This window comes from Papio anubis, chromosome 5, assembly GCF_008728515.1.
Source record: "Papio anubis isolate 15944 chromosome 5, Panubis1.0, whole genome shotgun sequence".
Taxonomy (NCBI): domain Eukaryota; kingdom Metazoa; phylum Chordata; class Mammalia; order Primates; family Cercopithecidae; genus Papio; species Papio anubis.
This window is the reverse complement of record NC_044980.1, coordinates 136,337,714-136,363,437: the sequence shown is the minus strand read 5'-3', so window position 1 is coordinate 136,363,437 and position 25,724 is coordinate 136,337,714. Positions and strand designations below refer to the sequence as shown.

Here is a 25,724-nt window from a genome sequence, read left to right as displayed (position 1 = left end):
AAAAAAAAAAAAAAAAAAAAGACACAGTTTATTACTATGGATACTGCTATTACTAATACCAATAGTATTACCATGAATGCACAGCCCAATGCAGATGGATGCAGGTGTGTTACATTAGAGACTTGAAAACCACTTATTGCATTGCTGTCCATGATGTGATTTTTTTCCCCCAAATGATGAAAACCTCTTGGTAAAGTTCCAAACAAATCAAATACAGTCTGCTTTGATTTATAAAATAGTTGCATTCCTGAAAAATTTAGACTATATTGAAACTGTATACAATATTTTTGATTGTGTCTGAAAGAGTTGAGACTCTAGGATGCCTACTGGGACAGTTCTTTGTTGTATAAAACTATCCTATCTAGCCTCCCTAAGGCCCACTCACTAAATGCCAGTCACATCACTTCAATCATTCAGACTAGCAAAAATGCCACCACAAATTTTTAAAGCATCTCTGAGGAGGTGTTGTCAATCTCCTTGAGAATCGCTGCTCTATGTAGCCAAGTGAGGTCCTGAAAAGCTATGTGAAACTTGAATTTTCTTAATGGAATCTAAATTTTCATATATTAAGTTTTCTTAAAGTGAGGTGCATCCTTGAAAAAGACAAACTGGATTTTGTGGCATGAACAAAGGTGTTCCTGATTCACTGTAGTAATGTTCTTGGCTCACCCTAGGCAGTAACAAAAGACACTACTCTCTGATGCAACTCAAGTAAGGAGAATGCAGTTATCTTCCGTGTGTACAGACAGCTGATAAACAAAGAGCAGGTGGACTACAAATATGATAAAGATGTACTGGCATAGGTTCAGGCGTCTGTGTATTCAGCCGACTCAAAGACTAGGCAAAAGCCTTTGGCCGTCTCACAGGTTGATGGGGTCAGTTCAGGAAAAAGGTGAGCTCAGGGAAAGATGAATGTCTATAGTTGCTAAAAGTTTATTATGGAAACAAAGGATATGAGTCAGGGTAGAATGTGGATGAGTAAATGTAAATGAAGGGTTAAATGTACTAGTGATGTCACAGTGAGCCCAGGTGAAGGTGACAGAGGCTGCTAGAGCTACCTGGTAAATATCGCTTCATGAATTACATTCTCTTGGATCTGGATTTTGAACTGGAGGAGCTACTGGTGGATGGCACAGAACTATATTCCGCCCCCGCCCCCCATCCTGGAGTGGTAGCAACGAGTTATGATTGGTATCGTAATATTGGGAATACGGTTCCCAAGACACCTTCTCCTTCCTTTAAATCTCTGGAAAGCCAACTCACTTCAGCTGTGTGAGGCAAACATCTGTTCACCATATTGCATTGGTCATAGTGGAATCTGTTCATCTGTCTCTTTGGGAGAAGAAACGGTGGGTGTGACTCCACACAGATATCTTGGCAGGCTGATAAAGACCACCTTCCAAGCTCCCCAGGCTGGAGCCTTCCCTAAAACTAGCCATGCACAGCTCAGTCTTGCTGTAGTTTGCATGCCCACAGCAGATTCCCTTCTTCGAGAAGTCTCTGCAAATCAGGCCCAGACAGACTCCAATGCCTATTCATCTAAAGTTCACTAGGCAATGTGCCTAGTGTCATTTGAGCAAGCTGCTTGGCAGCCAATTTTTTTTTTTTTTAATGATATGATTGCCCAGGCTTTCAAATCCCATTATGAAACTTTTTATCCTTTAATCAGAGCTTTAAAAAAAAATTGACATTTTAGTTTGATGGAAAGAGATATTGAGGAGAAATATTTGGAAAATTGGTCTGTGGGGCCAGATGATGCAGTGAGTCACAATCACTGAACATATTTTGGGGGGAGGAGGTCTGTGGTTGTCCCCATTCTTTCCTGTCCCAGAGCTCTTAATGCCTGGAAGTCATTGGCTAGTAAGGAAATCAATCCTACCATGGATAGAAAGAAGGCAGAACTAATAATTCCCAGGACAGTTCTGAGATTCGTTAGAAGAGTTATTAGGAAGAGAGGCCCACCCAGGCCCTGCCTTAGGGCCCTCTCCACCCTTAGTGACAGAAAACAAGGAGGCCCCTAGCTATGTCCTGTGTTGCATTCCAAACCCTGCATTGATGCAGCTTGTCTGTTATTGGAAACAGTTACCAGCCAACAGCAGAGTGTTATGCCTGCTGCTTCACTATAGCCACACATAACTTCAGGGCTGCAACATGATCTGCTTCACACAGAGGGAAGGGAGTATACAGTACATTATACGTACCCAAAGTCAAAGCAGGGGACTGGAGATTGGCTTTAAGAGAAACAGTTACGTATTTCCATGAACATTCTCTGAGCTGCTCTCAGCTGTTGGATTTTCTCACATCCACTTATCTAGAGAAAGCTTTAGGTGATACCACAGCATGGCACCCTCGTCCCCTCAAAAGCTCACACACATTTGACTCACTGGGAGAAGTGGGTGTAGGACCCTGGGGCATTTAGCCTCATGAGAACAAGAGAGTTACTTTTCATCACAGGTGAGACCTGGCATCTAGTGTGATGCCTGGCACATAGTAGGAATGAATGAATATAGATGGCACACAATCACTGAATGAGCCGTCCCTCCCTCCCCAACCTCCTCCTCTCCCTATCTCCCCCATCCCACTGCCTCCCACCTTCATTTCTTCAAAAGGGGGGACAAAATCAGAGTATAAGTTCTGGTCATGAAACAGAAACAGTTAATGTTAAGTGACTAAGAGATAAAAGCAGTGTCTGCGTTAGTTAAGAATATGAACTTGGGGACTGGCGCAGTGGCTCACGTCTGTAATCCCAGCACTTTGGGAGGCTGGGGCAGGTGGTTCACGAGGTCAGGAGTTCGAGACCAGCCTGACCAACATGGTGAAAGCCTGTCTCTACTAAAAATACAAAAATTAGCCGGGCATGGTGGCGTGCACCTGTAATCCCAGCTACTCAGGAGTCTGAGGCAGGAGAATCACTTGAACTCGGGGGGCAGAGGTTTCTGAGATCACACCACTGCACTCCAGCCTGGGCAACAGGGCGAGACTTCATCTCAAAAAAAGAAAAAAAAAAAAAAAGAATATGAACTTGGGAGTCAGGGAGACTTAAATTTAAGTTTTATCCTTGGCCACTTAGTTGAATGACCTTAAACCAATTACTTACTAGTCCGAGCTTATTTTCTCATTTAGAAAGTGGGTCTAATAATAGTACCTACCTCATATACTTGTGATAAGGATTAGAGATAATACATGTAAAGTACTTGGCACACTACTTCAGACTTTAGTATTCAATAAGTGTTAGCTGCTTTTGTTATCTTTCCATATGCTCATTAACACTATGCAGGAATCAACCCAGTTAAGTGACCACAAACAGACCTGCATCCCTCTGAGAAAAACTCCTACCTCATCCATCTCTGAAGCAACTGAAGTCTCTAGAATTATTCTTGGTACAGATTTGACCATTGATTAGCTTGGTTTCCATGGTTACATTAGCCAACCTTTGGGCTTTCGCGTCTTCATTGTAACAAAGATGGCCACTCTATGTACACACAAAGATAATCACATGCGAAAGTGATTGGAAAGAGTCCCGAGGGCAAGTATGAGTTTTCGGTTTACGCTCTGTCTAGCTAGCTAACATTTTAGGATTAGGTTAGGGAGTGGGAAGGAACATAAACGTCTGGGAGCACTGTGTAATGTGTATGCAAAGACATTTATCCCAACATCACTGACTCATATGCATCCATGAATTGAAGGGTTTGTCATTCATAACAATTATGCCAACCATTCTAGCTGTGTGTAATCAGTAAACCTGTTTTGTTTGGAAAGCTAAAGAAGTCACATGGTCTCCATTTTCATTCCGTGATGTTCCGTAGTGGTTTTAAAAATTCAGGGGCGAGGGGTTAGAGAATTAAAAACAGGCTGGGCACGGTGGCTCATGCCTGTAATCCCAGCACTATTGGAGGCCAAGCCAGGTGGATTACCTGAGGTCAGGAGTTCCAGACCAGCCTGGGCAACATGGTAAAACCCTGTCTCTACTGAAAATACAAAAAATTAGCCAGGCATGGTGGTATACACCTGTAGTCTCAGCTACTTGGGAGGTGGGAGGATCGCTTGAACCCGGGAGGCAGGGGTTGCAGTGAGTGGAGATCACACCACCGCACTCCAGCCTGGGAAACAGAGCGAGACTCTATCTCAAAAAAAAAAAAAAAAAAAAAAAAAGAATTAAAAACAAAACAAAAAAAACCTCAGGCTGTATTTCTACCAGTGGACAGTCCTTTTTCTCATACACAGGAAAGCAGTGTATATATAAAGTAAAGTTATATGAATGGAAATGAAATGGTCAAGAAGGGAAAAGGGAATAGTGGATACAATCATCTTCATAATTCAATTAATATTCTTTGAGTGTACCATGCCAAGAATTTTGCATATATTCTCTCAACTCTTGCATGTAAGTAGATACCATCATCTCCATGTTACACAGGAAGAAGAAACTAAGGCTTGTAGAAGTTAAGTAATTTGGCCAAGGTCACAGACTTGTGAAGTGCAGAACATTGCCCTTTTTTAATGTCTACTTTTCTTGTTTTGTTTTCTTGGATGGTTGAGTGGAATTGGCCACTCTGAGTTACCCTCTGTGTTGACAGAAGTAACATTTAGAGCATTAGATGACTCAGTCTCTTCTTGAACTGGCAAAAATTCAAGAATGATTGTGTACCATTGATACTCATAGTCTGTGGAATCCCATACAGTTCTTCCCCAGCTGTAGATCAGGGTCAATCTGCAGTGACAGAACATTCTACTTCTCTAACATAGCATCAGTTCTCTTATCACTGTAATGATCTATTGGGCAACCTTCCATCAATCAGTCTGCTGTTCAGTTTCCTTCATTGTCATTTATGAAGCATATCCTATAAGTAAAGCCCATTTATACTGGGCACATAGGGGACAGAAAAGTGAAAGAGATTATCCCTGCCTCCCCATGAGAAACTACTCTAGTGGAATTGACATGAATAACTAGGTAGGTAGAGAGAAATAGATGGATGAGGAAACTATGACAAATATGAGAATAAAGGCTAGAATAATTTGCTATATGAGCAGGAAAGGGAGGGTGCTAGCTTGAGGGTGGGGATCTGAAAACCCATCTTGAAGAGGTAGAATTTGATCTGGGCTTTGAAAGAAGGATGAGGGGCAAATCTTGGAGAAGGGTCATGCTACCAGGCAGACAGGACTGTCTTGATTATCCAGCTCATAGACGGCCATCTTGTCCTTCTTTTTCACTGGGTCCAGGAATAGTCTGATCTGCTTTCTCCATACTGCAGCCCAAGGGATCACCACCAATTCAACATAACTGGTTGATATATGGAATGAATCCTCTTGACCATCCCTGATTTACCCCTATAGTGGCTCTGCAGGAAGAAATGTTAAGCCAAGTAATTGGGGAATGGTTGTATCCCACAGACCTGAGATGATGACTATTTGGATTTAGAGAGGGTCTTTCAATAAAAATAAAGTACACAACAAACATAAGTACCTACTTATAGACATGTCCTTGGAACCTCTTATCTCATTCCCTACCTCTCTCTCGTCTATGCTTCTAATGATACTTTATTTAACAGAGACATTTGTTGTTCACCTACTTTGTGCAGGGCTCTTTGCTAGGTATCATACAAAGACGTATAAAATATGCCGTCTGTCCTCAAGGAGCCATCAACTTATGGAAGTAATAAGACCTACGTTCAGAAAACTATACAAGTCCATATAATCAGAAGGTCATGCGCATTGGCATTTTGAAGTTCTGCACTCTCCCATCTCCATAAAGTAAACTGGCTTGAAAAAAAATGGCCTCAGGAGAAAGTGACTCACACAAAAAGATGATGACTTTTTACTCTTCTGCTGTCTCAGAATTTTTCTATCTGTATGATACCACATTCAAATTCAAGTTTTAAGATGAATACACAGTTTCCCTTTGTATTGGGTGACATTATATGCTGTTAATCTCAATTGATAATTTTATCTGTGTAATGGCTTCTAAGAAGGGGGGAAAAAAAGGAACAGGAAAAAAATTCCTTTCCGATATTAAAGTTGGGAACCAAATAGAATAAATGTCTTACATCTGACCCAAGCATGTAGTGGAAAAATACAGAACCTGTATTTTCAAATCATTTAAATGAAACATGAAATTGAAACAGAAAGTCAATAACCAAATTAATCATCTTATTACAAAGAAAATGTAGCCTGCTTCATTACTGTAATGGCAAACATCAATAGAGTAGAAAATTGACCAGTTTTCTTACATTAGAAAAAAATCTGATTCCTGATTGCCAAGGAAGCTCTAGTCATAATAGCCTTTATTGCATCTTCTGTCATGAATTAAAGCCTGTAAGGTCTCATTAGCACATTACTAATGCACGTTTTAAAAGCCATATTAAATAACATAAAATGTTATGGTATGAATGTGGTGAGGCTGAGTGTTAAGAGAACAAATTTACATTTTACTATTTTGAAAGTGAACTCATTTGGTTTTGAAGATATTCGACAGCACATGTAAAATCACCAAGAACTTTATCCAAATTAAATAGCAAATTGGAAAGTAAGGGATGTAAGTCTAAGAGGGAAATATTCACCTTTTGTATATAAAGCAAGTCTTCCCAGATAAATCACTTGACTGGTCAAATCATGGGTCAAGAAATTTGATCCTTGCTCCATCAAATTGGATTACAATTAAGGTTATAATGTGTTAAAAACGTTTTTTAAAATATATTCCGTTTCATACAATATGTTATCTTCATATTCACTCACAGAATTTTAAGATCTTAAAGTGGTATAAATTAAAAGTAATAACAAAAACAAAGAAAAAAATAACATGGAAAAAAAAAGGAGTACTCAACAATAAGAGCATGCTTGGAGGTGCATAGCACATTCCCTCAGACCCTTTCTATTAAAATGGAATGTGCCGCCACAGCATTCCAGTCCCTTTTCCAACCTATAATTAATGTTCATCTCATTTGTGGTGTGAAACTAAAAATGTCCTGAGAGGTGATATACAGGCATTTCAGAGGGTAGCAGAGGCGGCAGCCAGTGCTGTGAGGAGAATGCGAGAACACTACCACGATACCATCATTTTCTTCCCTGTTCTCACCAAAGTGTTACAAGCAGAGCCAGCTCCCAACAGGCGGGTATTAGAGAGTACAGAGGTGCATTTTGGATGGGAAAGAGATACTATATGTATATATGTGTATGGCAGATGTTGAGTAGCCTGTGTTAACTCTCTTCTTTTAATTTGTTTCAGACCTTGAATGTTTTATTACAATTAATGTGTTCATTTTCTGTACTCATGCCCAGAGCATGTTGCAATAGACATAATTTTAAAAATTGGAGAAATCCATTAAATAAATAATTAGTTTAAGGTGATAAAATACATTGAATAATTGAGAACAACTAGTACCAGCTCTGAATAAAACAATTTTTTAAGAAAAAAAGGCACACTTTTAGAATTCCAACTTCAGAGTACTACTCTGTTTGTCTAAAAATACAAGGTTGGCACCAAGCCCAGAAAGGTGGCAAATGGAGCTTTGATAGACCAAGACAGACAGGAGATTCCAGAGCTGAAAGACCCCTGGTCAACATGCCCTGCCTTCAGTTGTCCAACGTCTAAATGGGGGATCTATTAGCAGAGACCCAGAGTGCATTTCAGCTGTCACCATTTGTGTATACAGAGACAGCTTAATTTTAGCAGGGAGGATGACTTAGTACCTGATGCTTTCAACCTCAGGTACCAAGGAATTTTAGATAGAATTCAAGTTGAGAAGATAAATGAAAAAATGTCTTTTTGTGGTTGGGACTAGGTAAATGTGTGCATGAGTGACTGATATAGGTATGTGATAGCTATTGTTCACTAATATTAAAAGCTTGAGGAATTGGTTTCTCATAAATCTCTGAGTCATATATAGAATGCTGAAATATATGTATCCCCTTATCCATCTATAATTAAGTGGGTGTATGTTTTACCCAATAGCTGATCATAGATTATCATAACCATTCATTTGAAACACTTTGTCTTCATAACTAAGTGTGTCTCCTATACATCCTTGCCCATGCACTGAATTGGGTAATAAGGGTCTTTTGTAAGGCCTTTTTGTGGTCTTAGATTTTGTGTAAAAATGTTTTCTGGGCTCCTCTGGAGCCCCCTTTTTTTTTTTTTTTTTTGGTCTTCCGGAAGTCTCTTTCCATGAAAGTGAATTTGTCAGTCACACAAGAAAATGAGATTAAATAGAATAGTTTTTGTAAATTTATGTGTAAGCGCAACATAAATGTTGATTGTTTTATGTGGATCAAAATTGGCATACTAATCTAAAAGCAGATAAAAAGTGTATTTTGCTGTTTAAGTCTTATCAATTTAAGTTGGTACTCAGAGTTTCTAATATTGGCTAGTTTTAGATTTTACATCTTCAGATTCTCATGACTACAGTTAGGCTTAATGCATTTCAAGGGAAACAGAAATTTTGTTTTCTCTTCTTCAACTGATTTATTTTTCCTTATTTATCTGGATGGAATATAAGATAGTAGATTAGTTCGAAAGAAAACTCTCTAGTATCTGTTGACAATTTTAAAAATAATGCTAATTGCCACAGAGAGGATCTTCTTATTTAAGTTATCATATGACCTTGGAAAAAGGTCATATGATAAAACTACTTCTTTATCCATAAATTGTAATAGAAACAGCCTCCCTTTTTTTCTTTTCCCAAGTAATGTGACATTCAGTCTTTCACTGGTCATGAAACATTTTTGAAATATGCCAAGTGTTATATAAATGTAAGGTAGTATTATCCATTACTAATCTTGTTTTAAGTCCTTTCATATGTTCAGAGGTTTTACTAAGTGTTATCATGTCATATTTTCTCAGTGGCTCTGTTTCAGTAAAAAAGTACTAGATCTAAACATAACTGAATTAATTAAAGCTTGGTTTTTGCTTGTTTGGTTAGTAGAATTTACCCATATTATATCTGTGCGTACATTCTCTGTGCCTATTCTCTTTTCTATCTGCTTCATATCCATTGGACTTCACAACAGAAAGGATGGAAATGATAAAAAGAGGCCACAGACAAGTTTATTTTGTGTGTGTGTGTGTGTGTGTGTGTGTGTGTGTGTGTGTGTGTGTGTGTTTTGGTTGGGGAGAGGTTACAAATTTTCAAAATCTCCAATCCTGTTTCAGTTTCTCCTAGAAGCAGCTGGAAAAATGCACAACCCTATTCATTAAGTACAAAATTAATCAACTAAGTGGGCTCCCAGCAATAGAGGAAACCCCAAACAGAGGTAACGCTAGAGCTCTGCCGGTCCAGCTGCTTGGTCTTCATTAGGAGGGCTTGGTTTTTTCCCACATTGTTGAGTATGGGAGTAATAAAATGCTTGTCCTTAGCGAATACTTTAAGAGCAATTGTTCTGAATACAGAATGAGGAAATTGGAGTTTAAACTTTGCAGAGCCATTGCTAAGAACATCTCCTTCCTAATGATGCCTTTCTTTATAGAGCCTCATAGAGTTCATACAGCTCTTCACAGAGTCAGCTTCAAAAGTGGTCCCCAGAGATGAATGGGCAAGCCGCTGTTACCAAGCCTGCTGAGAACCTGAGATGTCAAAGTGAAGTGGCTTTATAAAAGACACTTGTTTCTGCTTAGGTACTAAGGCATCTAAAAGAGGAAAGAAAAGTTACCATTTAAAGCCAGAAACTTGGCTGCCTTCTTTCTGCAGACTAGGGGAAAGCAGAATCCACCTCAGGAGAAAAAGCTTTTTATTCAGGAAAATGCCTTACTGGGACTATTTAGGTGTGCAATGTGAGCTGCTGCCTCTTCCCAGGCATTATATTTCTCAAAGGAGAAACAAAAAGAGTGAAATCAGTGCACCTAACATGGTAGGAGAGAAATTTGGGGATGAGGACCCTGCAAAAGACAAAGAGGGAGATCACAAGAAAGGCCAGGAAAATAAAAGGAGACAGACCTGGGAGGAGAGACAGCAGCAAGGAGCTGCCAGAGGCAGCTGGTGGACGAACCATTGGCTGTGTGTCACCCTTGACCACTCCCTTATTCACAACAGCCTTGGGGGAAGTGGAAAGAATTCCAGGACAAGTTTGAGAAAGAAAGTATGCCACCCTTCTACTCTCACAGAAATACTGACAAAGCACTGTGGAAACATTAAGAACCAACCAACCAGCCCTTGCTTGGGGAGTCTGGGCCTCACTAAGAAGGTGATGGAAGGGTAGGTGCTTACCCACTTGGGCGGGAACAGCAGGTAGAGTATTTCTCTGAGGGTACAGCATATGCAAAGGCGCAGAGGTCTGAAAGGACCTGAGGAGCTTAGACAAGAAACCAAATTGTGGTAGCTCTTTTTAAGCAGACTAAAACATGTTTTTCTTGACTGTTAAAAAGTGAGTAACTAAAGAAGGAATTTAGGCAGCAGAAAGACAAACAGATTTGTGTTGTACAAAGACAGCTCGGGTGTGTGCCTTCCAACCACTTATTTATTCAACAAATATTCACCAGGCTCTTATGTGCTGGGGCTATGCTAGGCACTGGAGATGTGGTGATGAATTAACAGACTAATTCTCGCTTTCACGGCACTCACAGCTTGGTTAGAAGATAGACATTAGAAAATAGTCACAAAAATTAAAGTTTAATTATAAGTGGTGGAAAGTGCTATGCAAGGAGTGCTTTGATGGAGAATTAGAAGGGGAGACCTAACTTTGATTGGGACTCAGAAGTGAGTCAGTTCAATTAAGGCCACCACCTGAAACTTGACAGATGAACACACACGAGCCAAGCTAGAAGGAACATAGAGGCTACCTAGCACTTGGGGAGCTAGAAGCTGAACAATCAATCAGACAACTGTTCTAAAGGTCCAGACAGGTTCCTCACTTCTCATCTACAATTCACGGGTTGGTCTGTGTTGGTAAACCCACCTGCAACTCTGAAGTTCTATAGCAAGTGCATCTGCTATGTGTTCACATTAGGCTAGGAGAGGATTAGGAAGGAAATGAAAGATATATAAGATAGGGGCCCTCAACAAACAGTGACTGTCCAACAAATTGAACTTTTGGTACAGATTCAGAGTTTAGCTATAGGGATGTATTAAACTTCATAGATCCTTGATAAAATTCTTATAGAACTTTTAATTGTTTCTTACTGAAATGTTAGAACCATGTACCACTCCCCAGAATCCAACTTCTGTTTCTTAAGTTTCTCCTCCTGGATTGCTTCTTATTTAGGGCTCTCTAGTCACAAAGCATATGTGTATATATATTTGAAACTTACAATGTCTGATACAGAATTGAACACACACTACACATCATCATCATCATATTTATAGTAGAGATAAAGGTGTTATTAACCAGCTGAAGAACTGCCATGTAATTGGTGACTACCAATAACTTACAGGGACAGTGCCTTGCACTCAAAACTATTTGAATGGATACATGAATATACAAATGAACTCTGCTTCAAAGTGTTCAACTGAGAAACAGTCCAATACCTGCCACAATCTCTCTAAGGCAGTGATACACATACAGTGCAATTCTATGCTGTCCTTAAGTGCTTCCACTCATGTGATAGACGAAAGGCAGAAGGTGTTCCCACTCATTCCCTACACTCTCAAAACAATTCTTGTTCTGCCCACTCAGTTTCTCTTCCCACCCCTGATAAGCTCCAAAGAGCTTCTCTCCCTGATTTTCTGGGCTTTTATATTCAGAACTAGGAGAAAATTGAGCAAAAGAGGTGAAAATATGCTTTGGCCAGGCTTGAGGGAGTGGAGCAATTTTATTTTTGTTCTTTTCATATTTATGGGCCACTTTTTCAGTAATTTTTATCCTTTTACGTAATAGTATCACATCATAAATTCTATTTTCTTTGTGGGGGCCATTTCAAATAAATCTTTACTTTGTTGGTTTGCTTACCTTCACACCCCCAGGTAAAGTTTATTGTCTGTCCGTCTGCGTGTCTGTGTGTGTGTCTGTCTGTCTGTCTCCTATCTTCTTTTGGGCAGAGCAAGCTATCAAAGAATCTACAGTAAGCAAAGGGAGAGGGATGGCGAGAAAAAGGGAATTTTAAGCAGGGTTACTCTAATACACGAGTCTTTTTTAGAGCATCCAAGAAAAGCAAGCAAAGGAGATCTGCTATTATGAAATTCCACTTTGGCTGTTGGACTGTTTGAACAGTGAGGACACAGCTCTGAAACAGGCTTAAGGGAGACTGCTCCTATTCTCTAGTCAGTGACTGCCTTCTACTTGGTCTCTTCCTGACTGCTCTTCTACTTAGTGATGACAGATTCTAATTTCAGAAATGTAGACACAGGAGCTGAAACAGGTGCAGGTCTAGACTCATGGAGAGAGGAGGCACATTTAAGCTCAATGCATTTACAATTTTTCTAACTAGTGGAAGTAATCCATGAAAGAGTGTGTACCCTGTCAAAGTGTTAACAGCGCTGATGAAATGGGTCTCATTGTAGGGCTCTAGGCTAAATAATACCTAAGGCCCTCACCTACACCAAACGCCACTGATTTAGACATTCACTAAACACACATTGCATGGAGACACATACAACCATTGGGCAAACCCAAGATGGGGCCCTTGTCCCAACCCCACGTCAGGTCTCCAGAACCCCAAGTAACCTGGCTATTTTTCAAGCTGATTTCTCAATAATTCTGATGGGAAGAATGTACTTTTCCAGATTCCATTTTTTTCCCCACATACCAAAAAGACTTGTCTAACCTGTCAGCCTACAACTACCACCAAACTCAACATCAAGGTTTATCTTAACTTAAAAAAAAAGACAAATACTTGTGCAGTTCAAGTGCAATACAAATAAAACTGGCTACAGGGCAGTTCAAAAGATTTGGAAAAGGCTTCCTTTATATCTTGGAGAGGCAGAAGGTCTGTCGGTGACCACAAATTGAGTTCATACTACTCAATACTCTGGGCAGGGCAGAAAAGTGTTAAAATGCAAGATTAGCCTGCCTTTGGGTGACAGTATAGCATCTGGCTCTATCCTCTAGGAGGTTCTTAATCTTCCATTATTGTCCTTTGCTGTCTCTGAAGTGGGTATTGTGGCATATGCCCTCCTTACTAGCTTTCTGTTCAGGGAAGTTTGAGGGCCAAGGGTCATTTTAAGTTCCTTGCTTTTTAGACAGATACAACTTTGTCAAATATTCCCATATATTTGCTTGCATTTAGTCCCATCTGCCAGTAACATCTACAGGTTTTGTTTGAAACACGGTTTTCAAAACTGCTTTATTTCTTTGTAGATGCCTTTGAACTTAATGGCCACACACCAAATCCGATATTAGCCCTTAGTCATTTGAATCATCTGTGTTTCTGGGCATTTGTTATTCACAGATTTTTTATACCACATTTCTCACAGTTTGTGGTTCAAATGCAGTGGGTTTTCCAATCTTTTAAGGCCTCACATTTCTGGGCTCTGTTGCCTTTGATTTGTACCAATTCCTTCTAAAATGTGTGCATGTCCGCCTCCCTCTTTTTTAAATAGTACTTTGCTGACTGCTGCCAATAGTGGCCAAACCATACTACTATTTTATATCTTCTAAAACACTCCCCTAGAGCTGCCATCTCAGTATCATGTGGTCCCTCTTCTAAGTTATCACAGGTGAGAGCTCCTACATTTTTTTCTACTGACTCACATCAGCTCCACATTTTTAGTCTCCATTACCAATTTCCACTCTGCCTGTCACCTGACTGCTAAGCCACATCCATTGGGATTTTGTTATGGTAGGTGATACAGTTTGGATGTTTGTCTCCTTCAAATCTCATGTTGAAATGTGATTCCCAATGTTGGAAGTGGGGCCTGGCAGGGAGACATTGGATCATGGGGCTGGATTCCCTCATGAATGGCTTAGTGCCATCCCCTTGGTGATGAGTGAGTTCTTGCTCAGTTATTTCACATGAGATCTCATTTAAAAGTCTGGGACCTCCCCGCCCTCTCTCTCTTCCTCCTGCTCTCACCATGTGATGTGCCTGCTGCTGCTTCACCATGACTGTAAGCTTCCTGAGGCCTCACCAGAAGCATAGCAGAAGTTGGCACCATGCTTGTGTAGCCTATAGAACTGTGAGCCAATGAAAACTCAATAAATTACCCAGTCTCAGGTAATTCTTTACAGTAATGCAAGAACAGCCTAACACAGCAACACCATACTTGTGGCATCATATGCTGGTTTTGCCATCAGCTAGTTTATGCTACAGAAAGAGGCTCACCCCTCAAATATCTGTTTATTAGTATTTAAAAGCTCATTCTTTACTCAAAGTCTACCATAGGTCTAATGACTTTCTATGACACCTCCCTTCCAAGTAGCAATTCAGGGATCCAGGCTGTTTCCATCCTGTTAGTATACAACTGGAACACATGGCAAATGGAAAAGAGAGCTGAGATCATCAGGTAGCAGCTTTAAAATGCTTTGGAAAAATGATTATACACAAGTCACTTTTCCTCATAGCCCTTGGCCTTGCCTAACAGTCCTTGACTGTTTAGTGAACAGCAAATGTCTCTGGCACACATACTAAATCAAACTCTGAGAGTAGAGTATGAAATCTCCATTTTAATACATAACCCAGTATTTGAGAACATGTGTTTTAAGATAGGTGATGGTATTCCTGTGCAACTCATAATAAAAGTGAAGTTCGGAAATGTTGCAAATTACCCAAGGTTACACAAGGTCACATAAATTTAGTGGCAAAGCTGTTTGTGCCTCTTAGTTCAGGTCAATTCCAAACCACTGAAGTATAAAAACCCCATAACAATGAAAGCTATGATATTTACTTAAGATCGTAGAATGAGGAATCATGCATTCATTTTCTTTACTCAGGCCCTAAGAATGGAAGGACACAGTATCAGAAAAGAGGTTAAAGCAGTGTGTTTGCAAAATCAAACAAAAGCCGAAAGGACAGAAGGAGAGGAGGGAAAAACATTTTCCCACAGAAGAGGAAACAACTTGGTCAAGTGTAAATTTGCTAATGCTTCACACCCACAAGCTTAAAACAAGGCAAATACCTCTGATTAGATCTCCCTAGTCCTTAGCTGGACCAGATGACAGGGTTTGGATATTATGAGGATTAGGGACAACACTTTGTACTTCTACAGAGCTGCCTTCACGTGTGAGCTCCAATCTTGCACAGAAACTGCTTCAAATCTGCAGCAAAAGTTCACATTTGCTGAGAGTGAAAATACTCGTCAAGGTGAAGGGATAAGCCTCAGAACTGAGGGAGTTTGCTTTGGAATTTGCAAATTTTATCCTTGGATCATACCAAAGAAGAAAAAATAAATGTGGGTGAAGAAGAGGTAAATTCTTCCCTGCTAAGAAGACAGAAATAGCTTGAGCTAATTATATTAACCTAAAAAAGTAAGAGAAAATTAACGAGAAATAAGAATCTTAACTCTGGAAATAGCCTCTCTTCTGTGCTATTGAAATCCTGTACCCTTTGGTGGAACAAGCTCAGGTCAGAAGTTTACCTGCCAAAGTGAAATTCTAGAAACAGGGAATGCTTTCAGGCATCTTGAGTCCAGCTAAGTATCTTCCAGCATTTTCCCAAACTTTTGGGTTCAGTAAAACATGATTCCAATTTTGCCTCAGGCCTTTACTTTTGGAAAACCGTATGTATTTTTGAACAAATTCGATTTAGATGTTTCTTATTTTCCTGCCCTTTAACTCATTAAAATGTTATTTCGTAGGAGTCATTTGTTTGGGAAGCAATCCGACTCTTTTGGAAAAACTTTGAAAGCCTTTGTTGTTGGGATAATAAGCAAAATGTTGCCTGTTTTTGAATTTATACATTCAAAATGAACTGGAAAATTATGGGAATTATCTAAGTCAAGGATTCTTATAATGTGGTCCCCAGACCAGTGGCATCATCATCACCTGAACCCAAAGCCCTCACATTCTCAAGGACCTCATACTTGGTTCAATGCTATAACCACATTGAAAATCCTGATAACTTGATATTTGTAGGTAAAGTTCAATGAGACACTGGGACATTCATGGGACACATGGTGAATGAGTGTGAGCAGAGATATGTGCAATATGTGTACCTGCAGTTCTTGCTGCCCCATTTACAGATAACATTTACAATGGCCCATGAGCACAGAATTTCAGTGGCCCCATATGCATGAGATTCAGAGTACAAAGTAAGAGTGTCCCTTCTACAACTGAATAAACCGGGGGCAGAGCGGGAACTGGAGAGGGTACTGACAGCCCAGAGAAGTCACACTTTTCATTTGAACCAGAACTTTCCTTGAACCCAAAAATGAAGCATTCTAAAAAAACATGAACCACCAAAGAAGCCTATCATACTCTTTCTAACTTGTGTATTAGCACTGCTTACACTCAAAGAAGGAAAGGGAAAGCTAAGGCAACCTATGGTTCCTTGCCCTGTCAGTATTTCCTTAACCATCAGTGAATGAATGGAAGCGAAATTTTCTGGCATGTGTCCACATCAAGGAGTGAAACAAAAATAGCAGAGTCAGTTTTATGGCACAGCTCTACTCTTCCAGTAAGAATGGAATACATCTGTATGTACGAGCTATTAAAGATGAATTGTACACTTTCAGTGACTCCTCAGACAAGTTAAATGCTCTTTAAAATTGGTGTTGTATAATCTACAGATGAATAATATGATTCTTGTTAATAATTTGCTATTTTTTTCTTAGGATATTAAACAAAAAAAAACAAATAAAAATGTCATTACTGGTTGAAAGAGATCTGGAAAATAGGAAACACTTTTTATCTTTTATTATCTTATTTAATGAAAAATTTTTCTGTTTTCAAATAAGGAACCCGCATCTTCAGAGTGTGTGTATGTGTGTGTGTGTGCATGCACAGGTGTGTGCTTGTGTGTATGGGTGTGTGTGCGTGTGTGTGTGTGAATGGAAGCTCTGGGTCCTGCACATTAGGTAGCTCTGACCAAGAAATTAATATAAAATGCAAATTCTTGAGCTCATGCTTAGATTTAAGAACCATAGGCCAGATTATTTCAGCTGGAGAACCCCATGACTCTATTTATCCAGAAGTTTCAGGTCTGTTTAAGTACTTTATTTCTTTTACCTACTCTATGAAAACAACTCCAATAAGAGGCAGGGGGGAGCACCACTCCACTGCCTTCAGACCTGGCCTCTAAATGTCTATCTCCAGCGCTTGTGAGCCTCTGCTGTGGACTCAGCACATCTGTGTCCACACCAAGGCAGCCATGCAACTGTGGGCAGGATTCTCAACCTCTCTAATCCTGTTTTCTCAGCTGCAAAATGGAAGTATTAATGCCTGCCTCTTGGGGTAATTAGAGGAATGAAATCAGCTGGTTCACGTGAAATATTTAACACAATGTCGGACACATAGAAAACACTTAAGGAAAAGCATGTTACGATTAAATTATTACTAGTCCTTATTATCTATGTTCCTTATTGCTAGTTCTGTTAGCTTCATCCTAGACAAATCTCTCAGACATCACCCTTGCTTAGCTCTCTCGGGTTCCTCGCTCTGCCTCAGGTTGAGGTGTAAAATACAGAAGAAAAAACCAAGAGTAGAACTTTACTTTTCCTTTTACTTGCAGAGGGGACAGAATGAGAAACAGAACAGGTTCTTCCATATTCTTCATTAGGCATGCATTTTCTTGCCTAAAAGTGGCATGTTCTGCCTTCTTAAATAATTTTGCTTTATTTTGAATCTAAAGTATACAAGGACATCCCTATCACCCTTGACTTGATATTGTGTAGTAAACAGAATTCATAATAGCTAAGAGCCTGAGCTTTGAAGATGGAGCCACTTGTATCCTGACTGCCACTCGCTGGCTGAGTGATCACAGGCCAGCAACAGACCAGTGTTGGATCAGTTTCTTCAAATGAACAAAACCAACCCACTTTATAATATAGTGGAGAGGACTAAGTGGAAGAAAGTATGTTATTCTTCAAGCACAATGACTTGATTTCGGACCAGATTCCTGTAAGCTGGAGCCCAGAAAGGTCTCAGGTAGGGATCTCTGGATAATATTTTGCCTGGAAGAACATTCCAGCCAATAACACACTATGAAACTTCTATAATGATTCTAATACCATTCAGCATGTTCTTCCAACACTCAGCACATGTCCCTATCCTGACATTCCCTGCTCTTTTCACAGCTCAATTTCTAGAATCTAATAAAAATGATACTGTAGTAACCATGATAGGAATAATGGCTGTCTGAGTAGCAGTAGCAGCGAATATTTGAGAACTTATAATGCCAAAGGGACTGTGCTAAGATCCTTTTATCTATCCCTTTTAGTCCTCATAAGCCTACAAGGTAGTTATTATTATCCCCATTTCACAAGTAAAGAAACTAAAACACAGAAATTATTTTAAGTTTTAAGGTCATACAACTAATTTTAGTGGATGTCCCCACCCTTTCCTAGCCCAGTCCCACTGGCCCTCATGCTACATCTGTTCATTAGAGAGATCCCCATAATCAAGTGTTGCAGTAAATACCCAAGTAGTGATAGGGGACCGGGGAGTGTCTATCTGCCCTTTTCCCACTGAGCATAAAAGCAAAAAGTTGTGGAGAAAATAGAAAGTCTTCAGTTTCATCAGCAGCCACTGTGCCATCTGGACTCATCAATAAATCTTCCTCTCAAGGGGAAAATCCTTAAAACATCAATACCCATTGAACAATGAGTAGAAAGTTTCATTTATACAAGATGAAGAGGTTCTAGACACCTGCTGTATAGCACAGTGCCTATAGTTTACAATATTGTATTGTGCACTTGAACGTGTAGATCTCAAGTTAGGTGTTCTTTCCACAAAAGCGGGGAGGGACAGGAAGAAATTTTTGGAGGTGATGGATATGTTTCCTTCTTTGATTGTGGTGATTCTTTCACAGGTATATGCATGTGTTCAAAACCGTCAGATTCTATACATTAAGTATAAACAGTTTTTATATAATCATTATACTTCAATAAAGCTGTTAGATATTTTAAACCATAAATAAAACTAATAAAGTCTCTCATATGAAAACAATGGAAGAATATTTGACTTGAAGCCACTATGTGAACTGTCTGAAATCTCATGTCTGCTACTCAACTACCCTACCAGCATCAGACTCCCAGGATCCATAGAGAGTTTTCTGCCTCCTCCTTCGAATATTCAAGGATGTATCTCTAGACTTCAAGCTTCTCCACGTCTCCATTTCAGCCCAGGCACAGAGTCTAGCTCATGGGATATGTCCACTATATACCATTAATAGATTAATTAATCCATCTATGAGCTATGGCCCTCATTCTACCCAGCAAAAGTAATGGAAGCCTATGTTTGACTTGGGAGGGAAATCACGTCTCTCCCCCTACACAGAGGAGTACAGCTGGGGACAACAGGGAGGAAATGTAACTGCTTTATTTCCCAAGCATTGCCAAGTACTGCCCTCAGCACCCGGGTAACAGTGATGGGCGGGGACAATATTGGGGCTAAATAGAGAGGTAGCCATGAGCCTTGACTGGAGGCAAGAAGAGCTTGAATTGAATCAAAAATCTACAAATTGCTACTCCAGAAACTGTAGGAGAGGTTCTCAACATCTCTTTGCCTCGGTTTCCTCATCTGTAAGTGGAAATAATAGTAGCACCTACCTCATAGAGTTGTTGGGGATTAAATTCATGACAAACTACATGAATTATTTAGCACAATGTCCAGTGTATGGTAACAATAAATGTCAGCTACATGACCACAATACAATGATCCCTGCCCACAGAGCAGATGTTAGCGTAGTTTTTTTCTGTAAAGGGTCAGACAGTAACTGTCTTATGCTTCACAGTCCACGTATGGTCTCTGTCACAACAACTCAACTCTGTCATTATAGCACAAAAGTAACTGCAGATGATACAGAATTGAATCTTGTAGTGTTTTTAACATGTCATGAAATCTCATTCTCCTTTTTTTTCCAACCATTTAAAAATGTAAAAACCATTCTTAATTCACAGATTCCCCTCTCCCCAAAACAAGACAACAGGCCAGATTTGGCTTGTGGGCCATCATTTCCGTCACAGGGGAGCAATGACTGTCTGGGCCAGTGGCACATGGGTAAAAGAATTTCCCAAGACAGTTGTAGATAAAGAAAAGCAGATTCATTAGAGAAAGTATGAAAATACATTGTGAGATGGCAATGGGCAAATCAGCAGAAGAGGAGCTGACTGCAAGGAAACAGAGACTTGCTGGAGATTTTATTGAATAGTGTTTATGGTGTATGCTGAAGAGGGCTTTATGCAGTACTGATAATGCCAAGGTTGCAGTGAGCTAACTAGCAGGTGTCTGGTGATAAGATGGGCACAGGAGGGCTGTGTGTCCTGGACCATGGAGAAAGGCAAATTTATAACTTATCTGCTTTCTCTTTTTCCTTTCCCCTGGTCCCACCAGCCTGACTCCTTTTCCCTAATTAGGACTACACAGTTTCTGACCCCTGGTCTGGAGGGGAAATTGAAAAATATACAAGCTGTTGCGGTACAATGTGTTTGCTCAAAGGGCAGAGAAGGGAGGGGTTTGTTCAGCCTGGCAGTTGAGAGGAGAAAGAACAATAACAGCTCCATAAAAGAGAAAACATTTGCACTGGGCTTTTGAGAGTGAGTAGGAGTTCAACAGATTATACTGATAAAAGAAGGAGTTCAGGTGGTGGCTCACGCTTGTAATCTCAGCACTTTGGGAGGCTGAGGTGGGTGGATCACGAAGTCAGGAATTCAAGACCAGTCTGACCAACATGGTGAAACCCCATCTCTACTAAAAATACAAAAATTAGCTGGGTGTGGTGGCACACCCCTATAATCCCAGTCACTCAGGAGGCTGAGGCAGGAGAATCACTTGAACCCGGGAGGCAGAGGTTGCAGTGAGCAGAGATCACACCACTGCACTCCAGCCTGGGCGACAGAGCAAGACTCCATCTTAGAAAAAAAAAAAAAGAGAGATGGAAACAACCATTAGAAATAGAATGAGCAAAGGGGAGAAAAAACCATCTCTGTTTACTGAAAATGCATTTTTTAAACAGATTTTTAAAAATACATTATTTGCTATCTCTGATAATTTCATTATGAAAAGTGGCCAAGTCTTTTGTCAACAAAATCATTTCTCTGTATTTTTTTTATCCAGATAAACAGTGGATTAGCTTAAAGAAAATGGGGATTATTTGGAATTAGTTTTAAACTCAGCTGCCTGGAATCCAAAAATGTATTATATAAAGATATTTTTAATATAGAAAAACTGGAAACTGTTTAATGATTCCGTATTGAACCTTTAAAAATGTATTTTTAGTTCTATAAAACAAATCTGTGACTTTTCAACCTATTTAGCATCTGACACTCAGAAGACTACAGAAAGTAAGTTGGAAAATACGTTTTGGACTTGTCATATTCTTTTATTCACAAACATGTATTGAGCACCCACTGGGCACCAGGCACTTAGGAGGATGCTGAGTGTGTATACAGACGTGCAGAGGTACATCATCTACCCTCACAATGAGTTAAAGGAATACTTAGCAGTGTATTAAAGCAGGTCCATGGTATTTGTACAAAAGGGAAAAAGTTCTACCAAAGTCATTGTAGATCATTATAGGAAGCTCATACTTTCTGCCAGAGGCATTTCTTCTGTACTCTTTACTCCACTTATACTCCAGGTGTTCCAATCATCTGAAAAAAATGAACAATGCAATGCTGAGGTGTGAACAAATGCCCTTATACCTGCAACTACATAAATATACCAAAGGAGGGGGGTTGGGAGGGCTGGCGTGGGCTATTCCAGACCAGTGGTTACCCTCCAGTGTTGCTTTGAAATCCATTCTAAGACAACTAGAGCTATTTAAAAGCAAACAATTCTTACCTTATCATGCCTGCAAGAGGAAAGACTTTGCTCTCATCACTGAGAACTGGTTTCCTGAAATTAAATAACAATCCAAGACCAGTGTGTCCAGCAGGGTGTTGGAGATCAATACTCCAAGGCAAGAGAAAGGCAACTAGAAAAGAAGGTGATCCACAGGCTGGAACCCCAAAAATAGAAGAGTGGAAGGAAACTAATAACTGATGGTATAAGTTACCTGTCCTTTCAAATGCATAGACACCCAATAGAATTCCCACAGAGAGAACACCTTCACCATCCATTCTCTGGCAACCAAACCAAGGGTTTGCTTCTTCATTGCTCTTTCCCCAAATCAAGCCATTATTAGAAAGAACATAGAGAAAAGGGTGCAAGCAGAGTTGTTTTCTCTGTGGGCCTCTCTGTCTTCACGCCTTTCGCTTACAATTTTCATGACTGCCCAGCAAACCACTCAAGAATTGCACTTCCTCATGGCAGAGGCACCACAGTGCAGCAATTAATTTCTCTGATTCGACACATTTGCATTTGAGTGAGAGTATCCCATAAGGGAAGAAGAGAACATTCAATCTTTTTTTTTTTTTTTAATATTAGCTCTGAAAAGTTTTATTACCAAGAATCTGGACAAGCAATACTAAATGAAAATAATAATCAAATCCAAAGCAGCTCCATTTGTCATAGAAACATATCTGATCCAAGGGCCTGGTCAGGAAGAAAAATAATTCATAGAAAAGAAGGCCAAGAGGCTCCAAGATCTTAAGAACCTGTGTTTTATATCAAGAAGCATTTTTGCTTTCTTCATTTTAATTTATACTTAGTGGAAATTGTTAAATGATATTAATTCTCTGTTTATTTTAGGAGAAAGGGAGTTTATAATAGTTGTCACAAGATTCAGATAAATCTGCCCTGTTACTACCCTAACCCGATTCACTGTCATCTCTACCCAGATTCCAGTAACAGCCTCCCCAAGATCCCTCCCTGCCCCTAAAATGCCATCTCCTGATTCTCCCCATGTCTTGCTCAATCTCAACTGTCAGTTCTCAGATTAAATGCTGCTTTCTCAGAGAAATTATTGCTAGCTACTGTGCCCACCACTTACTGTCTCTCTCATTGGATTTATTTCCCAATTGCTTTCATAACACAGAATATGATCTTCTTAATCTGGCTTATTTGAGGGAAGAATCATATTGCATTATTTACTGCTGTGTCCCTGGCACCTAGCACTTAGCTTTTGGCCCCTGAAGAAATAAATCAGTGATATAATCAGCCAAGCAGTAGGCTTAATCATTTATAATTTTTTTGTTTAATCTTATAAAAGTCCTCTGATAAAGAAGCTACTACCCTCACTTACTAAACAAGCAACAAATGCATAGATAAGGTCATCTGGCTTGCAGGTTAAAACTTAGGATTTTCACTTAGGTCTCTTTGACTCCAAAATCACTTTTATTTCTACCAAATCATATTGCCTTTTAAATAGGAAATTTTTCTCATAAAAGTGAAGGTTTTGAACTTTTTTTTAATATCCAAAGACTTTGGATCCTGGCCTACAGAGCTTCATGTTTTTAGACCAAAGTTCCTACAATACTCAATTGAATAAGGACATTTAAATTATAGGCTTTTCATTGCTTGTGAAATTGATTTAACACTCTTAACCTTCCATCCACATACATGCCAGCCAAAAACTACCAAGAGGAATTTTTCATACTAGTTAATAAATGTTCATTGTTCAGCCAGATAATGACTATGGTTGACATTCCATTTATAATTGCTTATGAATTGACCTCTTATACATAAATCAAGACTATAGCCTATGCAAGTATAATTTATAGGACTGTTTTAGTTTAGGCATACATAATCTTCAGGAGGCATATGCACAGCATAAGCCTTCCCAGTATAAACAGAATGATACATATACATGTGTTGCATATGTATATATTTTTTATATATATATATATATATCCCACATACACACATATTTTATATATAGCTATAAAAAAACTCTCTCACTGGAAAACTAAACATGGTCAAAATGTATTGCCAAAAAATACAATTAACCCATTTATTCATTAAATTCTTCTTTATGTGTGTTTTCTTATCTAGTTATTTGCAGTAGTGTGTTTGCCAGGGTATGATTGTAATTTACTTCCACTCCATCAGAGATCCATGATCCATAATATCCCTCACCTATGTGAAGCCACACTGGATGTCATTAAATAAAGCCTAAAGTGTGGGACCCAAGACACTGATGGTACAGAAGATAATCTACGTGGCCGACTCCATGAGGTAATGGAAATTAGGAGGGGAACCATTTTAGAATCAGTCTGCACATCACAGTGGAGCCAGTCCCAGGCTGCAGAGAACAACACTTCACTGTATTTACTTATATGGGTACCTTCTTTTGTGGCAACCAATATTAGTTTTTCATGTATGACAATAATATTTAGTTCCCTTTTTGGCTGAGTATATGTAAAGAAAAGTATGTCAATTTAAAAAATATTTTGTAAATAATTGTACAAATGGTATGCAGAATGGCAAAAATTATGCAAGTTACATGCAAATGACTGATGGAAAAAAGGTCTGGGAGTCAGAATTTACCACTTAATAACTGAGTAAACTTGAGTAAGTTATTCAACCTCACTTAAAAATAGCAGCAGCAACCTCAGTGCTTCTGTCTGTTTAACGGGGACATATGCCAAATGAAACATAGCCGATGCCTAATACATGATCTTTGTAATAATAATAACTGCTTTTATTACTATTAACTACCATTAGTGAAATGGTGTTTGTGAAGCATGAAGCACAGAGCCTAGCCTAGCATAGATGCTCAGCAAATATGGATTATCAAGATACCTCCCAACAGATCTGTACACACAAGTATGATTCATGACTCAGTGTTAGCTGATGTTTATCTAAGGTGTGAATGGCATGTGGTGCATTTTAAAATGTGAACTTAAAGATTGTTGTGAATGATTGGCATGACATACAGAATGCTAAGTAGATAGTGAACAGCCTCACTCTATCAGCATTGTCTGGGAGGAATGGGGCCAAAGAAAACTCAAAAGTTCCGTATACAGAAAGCAGCTTCCTGTCATATAGAGCACATTGTCTAATGTCTACTGTGAAGAAATGGGTTAAATATTAATTATCCGTCAGCTTGGGGTTATAAATTTAAAGGTTGAAACTACATCTTCAAGAGATTTTAAAGTCCTTCTCTAGACAGAATTATATATCAGGAAATTCAACCACAAATCCAAAGCAAATTGAAATGCTTCTCAGGAAAAAAAATAAGTTAAGATGGGCATCCTGAAATGACTAAGAAAATAGACACAGGTCTTACATAGAAGCATGGTAAATGGTTCTATTTATCCCATCTCAATACCTTTATGAGGACAAAAAGAGGAGACAAATGGAATTAGAAATTTGCTGGCTTAAAGAAAAGCTGGTGAATCAAGAATTTATCAAGACAGAGACCATCCCTGGAGAAAAAAAAAAAAAAAGAAACTGCTGGGCGTTTTTGAAGCTTGGCTGAATATAGACATAATAGCAAGTCCACCTCTAAAATTGATCAACATTCTGCCAGCCTTGTTTTATTTAACTTGCATGTGATTTGGGAAGGTGAGGGGAATGGGGCTGGAGCATTTCAAGCAAATCTCAGACATTGTGTCACCTATAATGACTTAGATGCTTCAATGTGCATTTGTAAATGATAAATATTATTTTACATAATTACCATGCTATTTTTCACTCCTAACAAAATTAACTGGAATTCCTTAATACCATCTAATATGTAATTCCCCAAGTTGTTTCAAAGATGTCTCCATCAAAGGATGGTCTAAATCAGGATTAAAATATGGTCCCTCGCCGGTAATCCCAACTTTGGGAGGCTGAGCTGGGAGGATTTCTTGAGCCTAGGAGTTCAAGACTAGCCTGGGCAACAT

At 39.3% G+C, this 25,724-nt stretch overlaps 1 long non-coding RNA gene across 2 annotated transcripts; it reads left to right on the top strand.

The window, feature by feature from the left end:
• LOC116274965 lies at positions 1 to 25,724 on the top strand. Of its 2 annotated transcripts, none has more exons than XR_004183841.1 (3): positions 1 to 1,061; positions 5,577 to 19,535; positions 23,944 to 25,724. It is a non-coding gene; the product is annotated as an uncharacterized LOC116274965 (long non-coding RNA). The 2 variants fall into 2 exon arrangements; XR_004183840.1 differs by lacking the exon at positions 1 to 1,061 and adding an exon at positions 1,263 to 1,349.